At 42.0% G+C, this 17,381-nt stretch overlaps 1 protein-coding gene across 2 annotated transcripts in view; it reads right to left on the bottom strand.

Moving 5' to 3' along the window:
* Window positions 1-17,381, bottom strand: part of LOC117222189 (uncharacterized) — a 300,049-nt gene that overhangs the window by 134,345 nt on the left and 148,323 nt on the right. The gene's annotated exons all lie outside the window — the stretch shown is intronic.

Here is a 17,381-nt window from a genome sequence, read left to right on the forward strand (position 1 = left end):
CGATCGCCGCGATCGGCTTATTAATTTATCGCTGCCGAAAAGTCTAAACACCTAGCCGCGATTCCCGCTGGCGTATGTCGGTTATTATAACCCTCGACGGATGCTAGTGTTCGTTGAACACAATTTGTCTCCGATCTGTTTAGCCGGACCTCTGCATTGGGAAATTTAATCGATTATTAGTAGACCGCGGATTCGACGCATCTATGGCAAAATTGGGTAGTCGGACTGTACAATGGTCGGATTAAAGACAATTTAAAACGTCGACGCAGACTGCACGTTTTATGCTGTTGTATATTGATGTTAATTAAACTTTAATATCCCTGCTAAAATTAAGATCAAGAACACTAAAATATTATCAAGTATTAAAATTTAATAAAACGTTATCGTTAACATTGAAATTTAATTAATATCGGAATTAACATTAAAATTTGATCGATTATTAATATTCGAATTTAATTAATATTAATATAGAACAATTTAAGGTGAAAGAGCTGTTTTTTAATGTCGACACTAATGAAATTTTATATTAAAAATCTATTCTCCGGCGTTGATATCAACGTCGATTAAATTTGCTGATAAATACGCGTTGCGATTAAATATTACATGAAGAGATCTATGTATTTTCCTGCGCACGACACGTTTATGCGGCGAGTACGTGCAACAATATCGTCGGTGGGAACGCGGCTTAACGCAGCTGGTACAGTGCCGTCGAAAAGTTGACGAGGCTTTCTCATTGGCAACGTTCGAAGAATCCCGGTGTGATGTATGCGTGACCGTATCATGTTTTATGCATATTATGTCCGTGCGCTTCTGCAGGCGAAATATCGGTGTGATTCGAGGGGGTGGGAGGGGAGAAAGAAGAGGAGAACTATGGAGGATCGCGACGATAAAAGAACAAGAGGGCCCCCCGACTACTTCCGTTTCGCTTGTTCGCGTTCTTTTCGACTCGTTCCTCTCGTTTTTCTTCGCGGCCCCGATTATCCGCCGCGGGCGTACACACAATATTTTATCGCGGCGAGCGCGTCGCACACCGAGCGGTAATTAATTATAACTGTATGCGTCATATCGCGGCGAACAAGATTATTCCGAATCCACCGCTCTGAATTTCAAGCGGGGCCGGGTCTAGCGCTAGAAACCGACCCGAAAATATTAACGCACGTTTCGTATTTTTGCTTTTACTATCTGCCCGCAGTGTTTCGAGCGATGCGCGACGAAAGCCGCTGCTACTTCGTGGCTGAAAATTCAATTTTTTAACTTCCACAACATTTTCGTTCCCATCGAAATATTTTGCAACTGCTCGTGCATATAGTTATATAATTATATATAATTTTATTCTCGTATGATTATGCATTTAGTATCAAAATCGTTGAAAAATCGACATCCTTCGAATCGGAGAAATTTCACGTGCAAGGAAGGCCAAAGTTTCGGAGCTGATTGAAATTTTAGTGCCCTCGACGCGTTCATCTAGCTCACGAGCCGTCCCGTAATATTTTATTAAACGCAACGTATCCTCTCATAAAATACGTATAATCTCCGCAAGCCCATAAATATCCTCGACATCGTGCCGCGTTTTTTAATTCTGAGTAACGACGCGCGGCAAATTCGTTCGATCTTTCTCCGCGCGAAATACAAAATTGACTTCGGGACGACACGCGTTTTTTTATAATTTCCATTCTTCGATCTCCCGCGATCGACGTACGAACCGTTCGCGAGGCACTCGTGTTCGGTCACGAAATAAACTGGTCTCTTCTTCGCTGCATAAAATCGCGCGACGTTTGAAGCAGATAAAAATAAAGTAACATTTGCATGCTCGAGGCTCTTCGATAACGTAGAGCGTGCGCAATAGTAAACATAAATTACTCGAAATCTTGCCGCAATTAAGATACGGTGCTGCAGTGGAAATTTTCGTGGCACGATCGATCCGCTAAATTGCGTTCAATCTCTGCTTTGCGTTTGGTCATTGAATCGAAAGTGTACGCAAACGGAACGCCGGAACAGAAAAAGATCTTTGTCAACGAACATTCATCGCGCGGCAATTTCTATCGTACGAAGGTTAACGAGTCGATTTCGACGTTAATCGAATTTAAGCGAATCGGAACATTCGAGCTTTTCTCCGCGATAAAAACGGAACACGTTGTTTTAAACTTTTAAATGGAAAATGTATTATAATCGAATTTTCTATTTAAATTTTACCGATAATCCATTATAATTCCATTGTCTGTTAACGAGCTCTGTTATAATTAATTTCACTTCTATCCAAAGTAATCTACGATCGATTTCTAATTAAAAATCTATTAAAATTTAATTTTCTATTTCAAAGGAAGAGCTCGTCGCCCAAATTCCGTATCACGTGAGAATCTTTATAGTCTATGTACTACTTGAAAAAATCGACTTTTCTCCGATCTCCGATAGTAATCGCGCCTGAACGTAAATAAATGCGTTCCAGGCGGACTTCTCGAAAGTATCGGGAGCACGAAACGTTAATTTTCGCGAGGCCTCGAGCATGAATTTGCATTGGGACGCGTTTATGAATCGGTCCGCGGCTCGAAACTTGTTGCGGCTTTCGGGCAGAAGCGCAGCGGCTTGTATCTGTATCGCCCGCGTCTGTTTCTTCGTTTCAGGGCCCGCGAGGATAAAAGAGGAGAAACAAGGGGGACCCAAGCGGCACGGCACGGCACGGCACCGCTACCGACCGGTCGTTCTCCATTGCTTCGTTTTGTCATTGTCGCGTGTAATTACGCGCGCGTTGGTGCGCGCCCGAGCGGATAAGGAAGACTGCGACACCTGTATACACACCGGCTGAATAATAGTAATGGATATAAAAAGACTCGAGGCGGTTCGAATGCGCGACAGAGATTGCAAGGAGCCGCGAGATAACGCGAGATTAATACCGATCGCCGTGAAACAAGCGGGCCTAGCCGATCATAGCGATTAGTCGATATTATTATTCGGTCTGGCGATGGACGGAGAATTGAAGTCATTACACATACTTTACTTGAAAACAATCGAATGAAATTTATCTTGAAATCAATCGTAATCGAGTGCGTATTCAAATTAATTACAAGCAAATTGAAGATAAATTAAATTGTCAAACTCAAATCGGAATTTATAAAAATTCAAATTCGAATTTATAACGATTCATAAAAATATTTCTAGATTTATACGATAAGCTCTTGCTACGGTATAAATATGCGTATATAAAAATTGAGCTATTTAAGGGTTATTTAACGCGAAGGGTTGATCGATACTTCTCATCCGAGAATCATGTTTCCATAAGAAATCAAGAGAATTAAAGGAAAGAAGTGCAACTGTAGGGGAGGAGGAGCTTCGAAACGATCGGCGATATTTCGGGCAGATAAAAACGACCGGCTAATAACCGTGCAAGAGATAGCGAAATTCTTGCACGATCATCGCACGGCCGTCGCATCGTTCGAAGCACGAACTTCGCTCTGGTTACTTAAATTTATTATGTAAGGCGCCGCGTCGATTTTTGCCCAGGCCTTCGGTACATTGCGAATAGAAAATAAACGGAATACGTTGTCTTTGCAGCGTATTATGAAATTTGTACCGGATCACGAAAGGCTATCGTGATCGGCACTGTCTCGCGCTAATTATAGACGCCGAACATGTTGCGCATGCACGCGACTGCATCGGATTTCCGCAAAAAAATAAGAATACACCTAATCTGGTTCGGATTAGGAATCCGAGCGAGAAATAAATACGAGGATATAGAAGGATACATAAACGAGATATTTTTTTGTTTCATTTCTGTATCTCGAGCAGTCGCTTAGAGAACATTTTTATTTAACATAATATATTATAATTAAATATAATATAATATATATTATATTATATTATTTATATTATATAATATAATTATTATATTATGCTATTATTATTATTTATATTATATTAATTATTATATTATAATATAATAATTCGTTATTTATCTTTGAATATTAATTTATTTCGACGAACCAGATTCTTAGAAGGAAGAACATACGTTGTTCGATTTTTGCATTTTGCATACGATTTAGAAAATTCTGGATATCGCCGTTACGAGGTCGTGCTCGCGATTTTCGCCGAGCGAAAAACATGTAGGTCGATAGGATCGTTCGAACGTGTTTAACGAAGCAATTATTATCAGAGGACAGCGCGCGGCCGTTAAGAGGGGAATAAAGATATCGCGTGATAACGACGCCGTGCAGGAGAGAATATGTTTACAGACAGTAAAGGATTTTTCAAACGCGCGGCCTGTAATAAAACCTTGGGTGCCAGTGCAAGGGAAATTATTTATTATCGCGGTGCCGGCGAGCGCGAGCCCATTATTCCCCGGTTCCCACGCAACAGTGTATTTTAGAACTTGAAATCTTCTTCTTCTCTCTTCTTTACGTCCGGCATTCTTTGCCAGGATCGTATCATTCCGCGGAAGTATTAAATTTAATTACACGATCAAGTTAATGTATTAAGATTTAGTTTTAACAATTATAAACCCGTATAAATACATTTCGTTGATTAAACTTGCATCGAATCTTGTTACAATTTAACCTTGTACGCGGAATAAAAATTTATTAATTGTGACCTTTAAAATGAATTTAAAATCCAATTAAATCAAATTTTTAGAAAACAGTGTACTTCGAGAATCTGAGATCTTCTTCTCTACTCTTATCTTTTCATCCGGTCTTATTCTTATCGGGGGATTGTATCGTTCCGCGGAAATATTGAATCTTTTTTACAGAAGAAATGGGGGGGGGGGGTGAAAGGGAACGCGTTATGACTCGGCGATGGGAACGAGTGTAAAATACACAATGAAATATTCCGCGTACGTTCGAATAAAATCTGTCGATGCTTTGAAAACTGTTAAAAGAACCTTGGGACCTCGCCCGGCCATTTTTCTTCCCGTCGCTGTAATTTAAACGAACCGTTATTCCCAACTACTTCACGTCCTTTCATATACAGGGTGTTTCCTTAACACTTCGACCGCCGCCGCCACCTCCATAGTTGTGCTAACTCGATTGTATCGTACCTCGATTACATTGTAATTCAACTACACCGTAATTCAATTACGCGACTCACAAACCTTTCGGTTAATTAAATTGTCAATTAATTTAATCGCGAGCGTAGTTCAAATACGATGAATTATTGGAATTACAATGTAAAAAAAAATGAAATACAATGTAATTCAAATGTAATCTAGAGGTTTCAGGCTTTAATTTAAAAAAAGGTCATCGTCCTACGATGATTTTTCGCGAAGTTCTCGCCAGTCGAAGTTGACCAATTTTTACCCAAAATTTCCCCACGCTATAATTTATTTAAGCAGTGTACAGCGTTAAGGAAACACCCTGTATACACACGCTTCTTTTTCTCTCTCGTTTCATTTCGCTCTGCGCAGTCTCCCCAATTTTGCAGGGTTTTGTCGCGCGATGCACATGTTCGCTTTAATGACGAAATAAATCCGCGGAAAGAGAGAACCGCCGCGAAAAACGCACCGCAATAAATATCGCGGATATTATAAGAAAAAATTATACCGCCCCGATGCGAAACGATACACCGTTGTTTCGGCGCGGGTAAAAACCAAAAAAAAAAAAGAGAAGGAAACAAAATCGCAAAAAGATTTATGCTTTTTTTCTATGTATACGCGCGCGGGCGCGTATTGTGCCGCGTGCACGCGGACAGAGCGAGAGAGAGAAACAAAGGCACGGGAACGTCAGTTACATCTGCAAACAACGCGCGAACACTTCACAGCTGTCAGTTATAAACCGGAGTATCCGTCTCTAAAACGTTCCCCGCTTCCTCTTCATTTTTCCCCCCCGTTTTTCCAACGAATATCCGTCCGCTCGTGTAAATCAAATTTGTAAATGGCGGGCCCGCTGCGATAGTTAGTCATCTTGAGCTCGAAATAATTTCATAAAAATACCTCGCGCCATTTTCTACTTTATCTCGCGAAACGAATTTTCATCTCGAACGTTCGTCGCGTGCTCCCTAATCGATTCTGTTCTCGAGAGAAAAAAGAAAACAATCGGATACCAACGACGGAGTGACACGATCGAGCGGGTTAAATTTACTAGAAATTAATTTGGCTTTAAATCGACACGACTCTGAATTAACCAGGCTCTGGTAACTCTATTAACTAGACCAGCGATCTTTCATTCGTCAATTTTAATGAAATTCGTATCTCGAGAAATAATCGAGTCTCCGAGATCGATGCTCGTCGAAAATGTTTAATTACCCTCCGTGCCCGCATTTTACTTAAACAACGTTTCCCACCGGCGTTCGATAAAACCGGTCTTCGGTACGAAGACGTTCGATAGAATCGAGGAATCGAGGGAGCTCCGAGTATATTAGACGAGTGCGCGAGTCGAGCTGGTACGCGAATCGGCGAATAAATATAAAATGCGCAAGGTCTACGGCGAGATACTTTTCTCGACATTTCGCAGCGGTTCGCGGTTACAACGAAAGTGGCGGAGCGCGACTGAAATCATGATTTACACATCTCGTTTTTTCGTTTTCCAGCCTCGCCTTTTCAGTTTTCCCCTCCCTTGCCGAAGGCGATAAGTCGAAGAATCTCCGCGCGTCACTCCTCGACAAACGATCTCCTCGATACTATGCACGCGGCGCTATCTCGTCCCTTCTTATCGAATCCGATCGACAGCAGCCGCGTTAATTGGATTCCATCGCGACGACCGATTCATTTTGCTGGCGGATCGACAGAAATGATTCTCTCGACGATCGGCGCGACAGTAATTATGTAATTTAATTAAATTCATTGAAACTTATTTTTAATTCGTTTCGGTTCGTTCTATTTTTTTACAAATTTATCTTAATTTATTTTAATTAATTTTAATTTATTCTAATTTATTTTAATTTGTTTCAATTTATTTTAATTGATTTTAATTCATTCTAATGTATTTATATATTCAGGGTTATGTCAAGTTTTGCAATAACAAAAGCAAAGTATAGCTATGTCGTAGAGCTATAGCATCGATCGAATAAAATTATATTTGAAATATTGTACGAACAAAATTTGATTCTAGTACAATATAAATTGATAATATTAATGCATTAATATATATTAGATTTATTACATATAATAGTATATATTAATTTACGTTGTACCGTATAATATAAATTATGATACTACTGTATTAATATATTGGTACAGATATGATATTAAATAAGATGATTCGCGATCCCACGAAACAACCACAATGTCCAAAAAGAAAACCCTGCGTGTCTGGACGCTTTTAATACAATGTTTTGAATATGATTGTTAGAAATTCATCATGTTAGAAACGCGCTCGCGTTTCGCAGACCGGGCACACTATGAACTGTTCCGCGTCCCGTGTGTTCATAAATATTTACGGCAGGCATGAAGTTTGAATTTATAACGTTCGAGTAAACACGAGCGCGCACGTTGCAAGAGGAACAAGAGGAACAAGAGAAGGAGAAGAAGAGGAAGAAGAAGAAGAGCGTACGACCACCCGTGTGACGAAAGAGAGGAAGAGAGAACGACAGAGGGAGGGAAAGAGAGAGAGAGAGACGGAAAGAGAGTGAGATCGTTGGAAGGTCGAAAGCCGTTCGAACGTTTTTCTGATTGGCCTTTGGCGGCTGTAACGTGATAATATGGAGAAAGAGGTAAAATGATGGGACGGGAGAAAAGGACCCGAGTGTGTGCGGTTCATCCGGAACGTCTACACCGGACTTGTCAGTAATCCTGACCGGCAGACCCTGCTATGGACACTCGACGGTTCATTTTCTTCCCTTTTTTTCCCCTCCGGAGGCTCGCTCGACCGAGCCTCCCCATCCCCGTAAGTCACTCTAGGGACTTTGCCTTCGTACCAGCTCCTCTCGTTATGTAAACGAAAATCGTGCCGATTTTTAGCGAGTCGATCGCGCCGGAACGTTTCACCGAATAGATGCTTTCTTAATTTGATGGGCTCTCGAGAGAGTGCTTAGAGATATAATCTAGAAATATTTAATGTTTAATCGACTACTCTATATGGTGTCCCAAAAATGTCTCGCGATCCGAAAGTGGCGGGTTCCTCGGGTCGTTCGAAGCAACTTTTTCCTTTACAAAAATGTTCTCCGAGGCACCGTTAACGAGTTATTAACGAAAAACAGTGACCAATGAGAGGCGAGCTCGGCTGGCGCGAGGCGACCGTGCCAATGAGCGGAACTGGGCTTCGTGCGCTGGTTGGCTGGGCCGCCTCGCGTCAGCCGTACTCGATTCTTATTGGACACTGTTTTTCGTTGATAACTCGTTAACGGTGTCTCGGAGAACATTTTTGTAAAGGAAAAAGTTGCTTCGAACGACCCGAGGAACCCGTCACTTTCGGATTGCGAGACATTTTTGAGACGCCCTGTATATGTATCGCGTAAACTTCCCCCAGATTCCAGCAGAATTTTCTGCAGAGCATTTTCCCCAGTTTTTGGACACCGGACTCCATCTCTCGGGGGGGTCTTAGTGGATTTCTCTTTTAAGGTTTCCGGGTCTCCAGTTTCTTCTTCTGTAAGGTTTCTCCGTTTCTCCTGCGTTCTAGTGCCCTATCGATTTTTCGCCGGCGATTGCTTCCCACGGGAATGAATCTATCGATGTCCGCTAGAGAGATCGGTGCGGGATATCCTCCGCGGGTAATTACTTCGCGGACCGCGGTTTTCATAATTAAATCGTACCGGGCAATTAGTTGACAACAATGATAATCGAACCGCGGATGTTAGGCGTTTACGGGGAACGGTAAAAAGCCGAACGACGTCTAATTAAGTTTTTACCCTATCGAGAGCCCAATAAACATCTCGATAATGGAAACAAGTTTCTGGTTGTTGAAATGCCGGCGTGCCGCGTTGCACCATAGAAACGCGGATTTGCATTCGAATTTGCAGTCGCGTATTAAAGACGGTGCATCGAGACGAGACGTTCGATTTTCTCTTTGAAGAATCGATTTTGGATGGAATCGTGAGAATCGAACGTCTCTTCTAGTGTCGAGCAACGTATCGCAAACAAAAAAAAAAAGATGGGAAAGAAACGCTGCATCGGCAGCAATTCGATACAATGCGACACTCGAGGAATCATTTCGAAACGCGCGAGCAAGCGGAACGGGCTCTCTATGTAGATGTGTAAAGAACACGCTGATAATTCAATGACCGCCATCGCGGCACGTAATGGGCTATTGGAGTCGCATTACTCGATCGAATTAATGGAAGAATTTTTTCGCCGTCAACTTAACGATACACGCTTCTTATACCGTTCGTCGTCGTCGTCGTCGTCGTCGTCGTTGTTGTTATTCGCCGAGCGCAAATAAATCGCTCGCTCCGGAATGAACCAGGTTAAATAGAGAATCCGACCGTGTGCTAACAATTCGTTCCACCAATTTAATGTTTAACTTGCAACAATGTGGAGCAGAGAGCCACGATCGATACGACTTTCACTGCTCGATCAGCCTTGAGTAATCGACAAAGAACGGAGACGTTTGCGTTGCACGTAACGATTAAAATAAGTAAAATAAGTAATTAATTGAAGTAAGTTGACAAATAATGTTGATCGATATATTTTGCGAATTTTTTAAAAATTACTTTGGCAGCATCGCTTCAACGCTTCCAACGGACAAAAATAATTTGTAAAAATCATTTATTCGCGCCGCATAAATTTTGTTCCGCCGAATCGATTCGGATAAATCGAAACAAAATTCGTTGCCGTATTAATCGAGTTGATTAAAAAATGCGTGTAATACTCCAGAACGCCAGTGCCCTGGCAGATTCCATCGAACGAACCGCACGATAAATCGCCGACGAGTATTAGCCGTTCGTTTCACGATGGAGTCGCATGAAATAATAACGTTATCAAAATACAAGCCGTTATTAAATTATAGTGAGAAATAACCGCTTTGGGCCTGAATGGCGAGGGTCACCTTTTTTCCTATTATTGTGAAACCCTCTCTGTGCTAACCGGGCAAGTATTGTCCCCGGCTGGAAGCGTGGGTCGATGCATTCATAGACAACTGTTTCGCAGCCCGGCAAACTGCCAAGGACGGCACATAGGCGGCTGCACCGGTGGCTACGCGATCTCCTTCGACTTTTCTCGATTTTCCATCCCTCGTTGCGAAAAGCTCGCGACCCAACGACCAATTCTATAGCAGTTTTTCCATTGATTTTTCCGCGAGATCTTCCACCGAAAATTTCCGACTCTTCATTTTCTATCAACCGAAAACCTGATTTTTATTCGAACAAAAACTTGTTCGGATAGATAAATTGTTATTCTACCGGATATTTATTCGGAAACGTTGAATAAAATCGCATTCGTTAATCTTCGCATCCCTTACCAGTCGTCCGAATAAAATTTTGCCGGGCTCTGGTATTTTAAAACCGGAGCTTACGGTGGAATTTTCTATTTTCCACCCAGGGAAGCATTGTAATCTGCTTCCCTTTTAATTCCTTGGTCTTGACATTTACAATTTCCTAGGATTTTCCAGCCGGAGAAATCGGAAAGCAAAAATATCGTATTAATTTGTCTTTCAATTCTGAAATTTCAGTCCTCGATTTCCCCGGAGAATCGCGATAAATGAAATGATTTTCTCGGACTCGCAATGTCAATTTTCTTTCAGACTTCCCGGGAACTTATTTTCTAGCTTTTCGGATCGATCGAGGAACGGCAAATAAGGAATCTCGAGTTTTCTCGCGAGCGATTTTTCGGCCGGCCGGACGGTGGATTTACGATCGTCGACGATTTTCCATTATCCGAGAACAAACCAAAGTTTCCTATAAATTGAACAGTACCTTTTTTTTAACCTGTACAGCACCGTTTAAAGCACTGAAATGATATGCTTTTATACAAGGAAAATTTATGATTAAAATACCCTGCTGAAAAAAATAGCATAGAAAAATTTCGAATAAAGATCGGCCAACTTCGACCGACGATATCTCCGCGAAAAATGATCGCAGGAAGATGATTCTTTTTTTAAATTAAAGCTCGGAACATCTACTTTAAGATGCGGTTTCTGGATTTTAAGTTCGACGCACCTTCGCCGCTGTAGCCCTTTAAATGCGAGGCCATGTTCGTCGGATCGAACATTTCTCGGGAAAAGAAATTTTATTGAAAAAATTCAGCATCTCGAATTTAATAACGTTGTTTTTAGATGTAAATAAAATTATTGCGAGGGTACGGTAACCAGGGAGTGGCACGGTAAATCGACACACTTACCTCGAACAAATATTAGACTCGAGTCTCGAGAATCTTTCGTCGAGAATTTACGAAACGAGCCGCGAGCAGAGAACATTCTTTACCGGGCTCGCATAAATCCTGGCTTGTCAATTTTTTATTCGATAAAACGTAGCAATCCCATTCGTCCCGGGATAGGAAACTGTCCCCTCGAATATTATTTAGAAAGTATAATATACGTCGGGAGACAGAGCCGCGCAATCTTTTCCAATAAAATTGAATTCTTATCTGGGTCGAGAGCTCTTGCTGCAACTAGTATTGTAATCGAAACGAAAGCGAGCGAAGCACGCGACAGAACTGGCGCTACGAGATACATATGCAAACTCGACTATGCAGATTAATAGTTTCGTGTAACGAGTTTCGAGTCGCGGGAGAGAGAAAAAAAAGCTCGCCGCTCATTAGACGCCCGGATAAATAGAAAAACTTCTAATTGCAGCTTGCCGAGCGTTAGTGCCGTATTTTAGATTTTCAAACGATGCAATTAAATTCACGGCCGTCATTATTCAAAACGGCGCGACGCGGCGCTGCAGCGGCGGCGGCGAAATAATACACGTACAAATATTCTAATCGTATACAGCGTGTAAACAGCGATTTTAATTGCCGGGTATTCAAAAAAAAAAAAAATGGAAAAAGGAATATAAAATATAGAAAAACGTTTGTTCGGTTGCGACAGAGAATAAAGTTTACGGTAAAAGAAATACACACATTAATGTCCAAGGTACAGTGATAGATTGTCGACACGGTTTTTTAAAACAAGACATTACAGCGGCAAAACGTTCCGGTGAATAATATATCGAGGCATCGCGTTTCTGTACGTCGTCCATTGTTCGAAGAAAATGGCGACCGCGGGCTTCGAATAATAGATGGAAGAATTCTAATTGTGTGTGTAATAGATCGTCGACAATATATATTTTTAATTTCGATGCTGGCTGGCTAAAATACATATTTAAGAGGCTCGTGTGCTTCGCCGCATCGTTCATTATTCAAACAAAATGGCGACGCCATCAGCCTCGACCGAATACATATAAATTAGCTCCTGAATCGGGCGAGTGTAACTTCCCGTTGCATAACGAGCGCCGCGGCAAATCAATATTCTTAATAGTAAATTGAAAATTTATGTTTACCACTCGTCATCGACGTGACGGGTGCGCGGCACAGATTGCACGGCTCGCGGCATGAATTATACACTCCGCGACAAAAAGATGGAGCGCGCGTTAAAATTAACGCAATTTTTATGGATCTAACATCGCGATCACGGTTTCGGTTTTATACGGGCTCGCGAGATACCGCTGTAAATAAATCACGCGCGATTTAAACTATTAAAAAAGCTTTATAAATCTTTGACAAAGGGAATAACGGCTGTCGTTGCACGTAAAAGGGGGAACCACAGAGTATTAAGCATCGTTCGTTCGTTCGTTGATTTATCGCTACACGTAATGTTTGGTTAAATGCGCTGTCATTTCGTCGCGCTGTATTTCCATAAAAATTCGTTTCACCTCGAATAAAATTGTTTAGACAGGCGAAATTCAACTCTATTTTGTTCGCGCGCGTTTATAGCGGCATTCCGCAAGCTTGTATAAAACCAAAACTTCGTCCGCGACGTCGAACGCATAAAAATCGCGTTGATATCAACGCGTGCTGTCCTTTTGTCGCGGAGTGTACTTAAACTATACACGTTGGCGTGTCGCGCGCGTGTAGAACCACGCTGCCAGCAGATCTTTATGGAAATTCGCAGACTTTCCGTCGACGCGTCGATTGAAAGATACAAGAGCAACGATTCGGCAAAAATGCGCCGAAATTTTATCACCGGATCGTGAAACGTTCGCGAGTTTACGTTTACGGGTCGCGCTCGCGCGATCGCCTAAATGTCAATACAGCGAAAAGTTTAATCGAGTGTCTCCATTTCGCCGGAGAGCTAATCAAATTCCGGCCGCGGCGCGCCGACAAAAATTCCCATTTCACTCCGGTTTCAGTGAATTAGTCCGCGGAGAGAGAGAGAGAGAGAGAGAGAGAGAGAGAGAGAGAGAGAGAGAGAGAGAGAGAGAGAGAGAAGAAAGAAAAGAAAAGACGAATCTATATTTCTTTCCGTAAACGTCCTCTGTTAATTGCCGCGACCTCCATCCGGCTATACCAAATCGAAACGCGGCCGACACCGTTTTCTGACCGTTCGATCTTGCTCCCGACGAATAAATCTCATTAGGCCGAACACCAGACATTTTCCTGCGGCCGCGCGACGGCCGAACCGCTTCCGCGCGCCTCGGAACCGGTGCGATTACGAACCGCCGATCGCGAAATTAATTGTGACTGTGATGTTGAAACTGGTGGAATTCAATAACTATAATATTCAACGATATTTCGTTAAGTACTGTTCTCAAGTATACAGGGTGTACGTTGCATTACCTTCAAACAATAATCACCGAGAATTTGATTTCCGGCTGCCAAACTTAAATATTATTTATAAATTCTATTCTATATAATTTCATATAAAAATCCAATTTGTATTATTTCATTCGGACGATGGATAAGCGACGAACGCTAACGAATAGAATTTTATTCGATCGGATAAAAATTTAATCGATCAAGAAATTCGTGAAAAAGAAGCGCTTGCCGCGATAACAGAGGATTGGAGAAGCGATAAAACAATGCCGGAGAAAATCTTCTCGAGAATGAATTCTCGTTGGAACGAAATTTCTAAGGTCCGAAGAAAGTCGTTCCCCGACGAATAACCCTGTTAATTACAGAAATTAAATCTGCACATTCTAAACACATAAATCATGTTTGCCCATCTGGATAAGCAGAGTTGATGAAACGTTTACTCGTAATTCACCGAGCCCCTTAATTAGCGGAGCAGATAGTTCCCACGAAAATGTAGATTTTCTTTAACTTCGAGGAATATAATTGGTGGCTCTTGATAAATGCCGGCTTGAAACGCGAGCGGCCGCTTTCTAAAGCGATTGTACTTAACCGGCGTGTAACAAAGACGTGACAAATAAATGAATAAATTTCACGGTCGTCGCGTCGGACGGGGCCAGGCTACGCCGATGCTTTTAAACAGACTGCAGGCTCGGGCAGTGCCCGCCATTGGCGTACTCTGCGCGCCGCTAATCGCCGCTCTGTTTGTCAACGTAATTCGTTATCTGGCCGCATCGAATGATTTTCGGAGGAGATGGGCAAACAGCGTAATCAAAGGCGGACAGCGACGGCCGATCATTCCGTTGCCGAACATTTTTACCGATGGAACAACGAAAAGCGCGACCGTTCGACGACCGTCGCTGCTCCGCCGAGAAAATTCATTTCCGGGAGCTCGTTTAAACTTTGTCGCTGTTTTATTATCGCTCGCGTGGAAGGAGGAACAGAGAAAAAGAGAAACGGAGACGCGGAGAGAAAGGGAAAGAGAGAGAGAGAGAGAGAGAGAGAGAGAGAGAAAGAGAGAGAGAGAGAGAGAGAGAGAGAGAGAGGGAGACGAAGAGCACGTATTTGATTAAGCGAATCGATACTCCAATAAAAACAGCTCCGCCGGTTATCGGTACACGGTATAATAATGAAGCCGGGGAATTGTTATGCGGAACGCATTGACAAGATGTCGGAAAGATGAAATGCGATCCTATCAAACCGAGAGATACAACCCTCCATTCAACGAATATTTTCATCGGTCGTGAAACCGTTTCATTGCGCTCGCATGAAACATTATTATATCTATTGTCGCTGCTGCTGTTCTTCAATTTTAATTATTACCTTCATCCGAAATAAACAGTCGAACGAAGAACAATTTTTCGGATTTACTTTATATTCGTGTTCCGATGGAAAATATTTCAATAAAACAATAATATATAATCTGTCGTTTCGCAAAACCTAGCTACTGAAACTGCGAAGCTTCCGTTACTCCATTTACTTATTTATTTATTTATCTACTATCTTTATTATATTATCTTATTTATTTATTCTTCATTTTTATTATTATTCTGTTATTATTACTATTGCTATTATTATTGTATTATTATTGTATTACTATTGGTGTTATTATTAATTTTTGCACAAGAATCAGCTAACCGTGCAGAAACGAAACGAAATGATTTGGTAACCCGAGAAACGTGTATACCTCCAGAAGGCAAATGGCGCCGTTCATTCGAGAAAGAAGTCTGGAAACAGGTTTTCCAACGAAAGAATCCAACTAATTATTTTCTGCTGCCATCTTATATTTATTAGTATCAACCATAAAAATTCCAGCGTGGCTTCGACCGGGAGTATTAATATAACGAAGCTTTTAAGTAAGAAACCCCGGTAATGCGCGCGTGTAAGTTTCTATTTAATAACAGAAAGCTCTCTCGCGCGGGCACTCCATGAAAATTAGGATTGCCGCAGTAACGGCGATATCAGCGTACCGCGGGGCAACGATAAACAGATGGACAATGGCAATTCCGGTCTTCCCGAATCGGCGATCAACCGCATCCCGCGGCGAGACGGCACTAAGGCGGAGGAGCCAATTACTGTGCCCTGTTGGCTGGCTTCGAACGCGTTTCCGTCGCTAAACGCAACTTTACCGATTTAAATGGCATTTCTTAAGGACTCGAAGGTAAACCTGGAAGTTTCTTTAGTCGACATCAATTTTTCCGTGACACAAGTATCGAATCCCCTTTGAATATTAAGAGAAAGAGAAGAAAAGTTCTGCGGAGCCAGTTACTGCACCGATTATCGATCCTCGTTCGTTCAGTATTTTCTTAAGCTTTTTCGCAAGCTCCGCAGAAAATTCGATAACGAAAAGTTGAAACAATTTTCGTGGTATTCCAGGAACTTCCGTCTTTTAGGTGTTCGATTTAATAACAAATACAGAATCGATTGAATACAAACGATATGTCTTGTTTAATAAATCCGAAGTAAATTATGCTTGAAAATAAAGGAAAACGCACAGTAATCGGCTAGCCCGCGGTAACACCGGCCTACGCGTTTCGAAGGCCACGAAGATTGAACCGCGAGCGAACCGGGACGCGAGCGAAACGAGCAAAACGAGTAAAACAAGAAAACGAGTAGATCGAGCAATTAATCGGAGATCCCGTGGATCGAGGATAAGATCGCGAGCGTTCTAAAACCGCGGAAGGCTCGGCTTGTCGCCGGGTACGCGTAATTTCTGCTCGTGGATCTCCGTCGCGCGGGAAAATCGTTAACGTTCGCGACTATGCAGAACTCATAAAGAGAAATGCAGGGAACCGAGTCTGTCTGCGTGTGCACGAGAGTCGGATTCGCCTCGTCCGTGTACACTCCGAGCGAATCTGCGCGCGCGCGTGTGTTGCGTATATTACGCGAATACTAAAGGCCCTCTCTCTTTCTCTCTCTCTCTCTCTCTCTCTCTCTCTCTCTCTCTCGGTACACTCGAGGTTGCCTGTTTTAATTCAACACGCGCACGATAAAGTTATTTAGCGAAGCTTTACAAACCAAGAAGAATAAGACGAGTGGGTGGAGAAGTGAGAGGGGAACAAAGCAGGGGAGAACAGAGAGGTGGAAACGAAGAAACCGAGCGCGATCGCGATGCACCGACCGGATCCTTCCAGTCGAAGCCGATCTATTCGAGGTATAGAAGAAAAGCGTGCGTATTAAAATATTCTATTGGCAGACGATATACCGTCGTAAAGTAGAGGCTTCGAGCTTTCATTTAAAAACAAAATCATGATTTTACGATTGCTTTCAACGGAGTTACAGTTATTCGAAGATCGACCATTTTCCGGCCGATAATCACCGAATTGCTTGAAATTGTCGAGCGTTAAAAGATCGGTAATTATAATTATTTATCAAAATATTGCGAATCGCTGAACGGTATGATAAATTAGAGGCTTCGAGCTTTAATTTAAAAAAAGAATCATCATTTTATGATAGCTCGTAACGGAGATACAGCTGTTCAAAGATCGACCATCTTTCGGTCAATAATTGTAATAAATGATTCTTGAACACTCGACGTCGTAATTAAAGGAATTCAGTGACTATTGGTCGGATAATTTCTACGATTCTTTAGATATTTTCTGTTTGTAAATCCGTTTGTATACGTCGATAAATATTATTATTATTATTAAATGACTAACTCGAGTGTACCCTCAACCACGAGAAACTCGGCTTGTCCTTCCTGATAATTCGGTTCTAAAGCCCGCTTAATCCGCGCTCGATCGTGCTCGAATTATAT

Source organism: Megalopta genalis, chromosome 3 (genome assembly GCF_051020955.1).
Source record: "Megalopta genalis isolate 19385.01 chromosome 3, iyMegGena1_principal, whole genome shotgun sequence".
NCBI lineage: Eukaryota > Metazoa > Arthropoda > Insecta > Hymenoptera > Halictidae > Megalopta > Megalopta genalis.